We start from the raw sequence: 2,329 nt of genomic DNA on the forward strand, positions 1-2,329 counted from the left end.
GCTCTCTGTGTTCTGCTCCCTGTGTTCTGCTCTCTGTGTTCTGCTCTCTGTGTTCTGCTCTCTGTGTTCTGCTCTCTGTGTTCTGCTCTCTGTGTTCTGCTCTCTGTGTTCTGATCTCTGTGTTCTGATCTCTGTGTTCTGCTCCCTGTGTTCTGCTCTCTGTGTTCTGATCTCTGTGTTCTGCTCTCTGTGTTCTGCTCTCTGTGTTCTGCTCTCTGTGTTCTGATCTCTGTGTTCTGCTCTATGTGTTCTGCTCTATGTGTTCTGCTCTCTGTGTTCTGCTCTCTGTGTTCTGCTCTCTGTGTTCTGATCTCTGTGTTCTGCTCTCTGTGTTCTGCTCTCTGTGTTCTGCTCTCTGTGTTCTGCTCTCTGTGTTCTGCTCTCTGTGTTCTGCTCTCTGTGTTCTGCTCTCTGTGTTCTGCTCTCTGTGTTCTGCTCTCTGTGTTCTGCTCTCTGTGTTCTGCTCTCTGTGTTCTGCTCTCTGTGTTCTGCTCTCTGTTCCACCTCCCCTCTTCCCCGAACAAAGCCCCTATAAATAGCCACCGCCATCGACGCCACGCGCCCTGTGTGTGTGTGTGTGTGTGTGTGTGTGTGTGTGTGTGTGTGTGTGTGTGTGTGTGTGTGTGTGTGTGTGTGTGTGTGTGTGTGTGTGTGTGTGTGTGTGTGTGTGTGTGTGTGTGTGTGTGTGTGTGTGTGTGTGTGTGTGTGTGTGTGCACGTCTCAAGGCTGGCACCTTGGCTGAGGGGTGTGAGGAGTTCAGCATTAATAATTAAATGCGGGGGGACCGCTACCATCCAAATACAAAATGCGTCACAACTGGCAACCTCCTTTCACTTGTCTAAAAAAGAGAGCATGAGAAAGGGAGAGAAACAGACAGAGAGAGAGCGCGAGACAGACAGACTGTTTGCCACTGTTTGTGTTTACAAACAGTGGGGAAGGTCAGGTCAATGAGGTCAGAGTAAAGGTCAACGGTTGAGGTGGTCAAGGTTAAGGGTGGAGGTCAGGGCCATTGTGAATCCACCAACAAAGCCAGTTCATCAGATCCAGGCTGGATAAACATGTGCTCTAGATAACTGGGCTTTAGAGAAAGAAAAGCCTATGAATGATAATATGATTTTATCCTAGGATCACCGTCGCTACAGCCAAAGCTCAGCTGGCTCCATTGAATACATGGATATATCCAAGCCAATGAAAGATCTTTGGCCTCATGCAAAAGCTTTATAATCAGTTTTGCAAATACAAATCTATGTGGTTGTTGGGGAGACAGAGCGACGTGATTGGGGGATTTCAATAGGATTTGGTTGGGCTCCGGTCTGAGTAATCTGAGGCAGGGGATTGATGGTAATAATGCAGTACAGTGGTAAAGTCCAATGTGACATGTATAACACTGATCCCCATGGTAACACACTAATCTGACAGCTAATGAAGATTCCAGTCTATATCTCTCTATGCTGTTCTCTCTCTCCATCGTCTTCCATCTCTTTTACACATCTCTCCCACCACCCCTCTAATGTCCTTTATATTTCACGCTCTCTACTTGCTCTCTACATCTGAGCTTTGTAACTCTACTTTTATATAGCCCCCCCCTTTCTCTCCCACTATTCCTCTGTTTCTATCCCTCCCTCTCAACATTGTTCTGTCACTCCTCAGCATTAACTCGCAGAGCAAATTACACATCTCAGATTACACTCCAATTAAAGAGTGTCTGGGCATCCATCCACACGACTACTGTTGATCTCTGTTGGCACTGGGTCCCTTAAAAAGGCCTTGGAAGGAATGCTGGGGACGTGCAAGGCATATTAAAACCAGTATGTGTGTGTGTGTGTGTGTGTGTGTGTGTGTGTGTGTGTGTGTGTGTGTGTGTGTGTGTGTGTGTGTGTGTGTGTGTGTGTGTGTGTGTGTGTGTGTGTGTGTGTGTGTGTGTGTGTGTGTGTGTGTGTGTGTGTGTGTGTGTGTGTGTGTGTGTGTGTGTGTGTGTCATTGCTAATCGCAGACAGCAGCCCCCTGTTAAACTGCCATTAATGATCCTATTTACACTTGTTGCCAGATTAATCAGAGTTTGAGCCTGTGTGATCGTGGGCCTTTTCATGTTGGGCGGGTAGCGGGTGGTGGTGGGGAGGGACGGGGCTTGGTGGGAGACTGACACAGTTGGCAGAAAGAAGGGAGTGTCAACACCATGCCCACCAGGCTATAAAGGAGGGGCATGGGGAAGATGTAGGAGGGACTGTGTGTGGGACAGGGTATTTGGGGGGTCCCTGGCTGAGATCAGAGGGTTTAGAGAAACACAAATCCCAATGGTGATGTCACAGTGAGGAGAAAAAGGGTCTGG

The sequence above is a fragment of the Oncorhynchus keta genome, unplaced genomic scaffold, assembly GCF_023373465.1.
Source record: "Oncorhynchus keta strain PuntledgeMale-10-30-2019 unplaced genomic scaffold, Oket_V2 Un_scaffold_630_pilon_pilon, whole genome shotgun sequence".
NCBI lineage: Eukaryota > Metazoa > Chordata > Actinopteri > Salmoniformes > Salmonidae > Oncorhynchus > Oncorhynchus keta.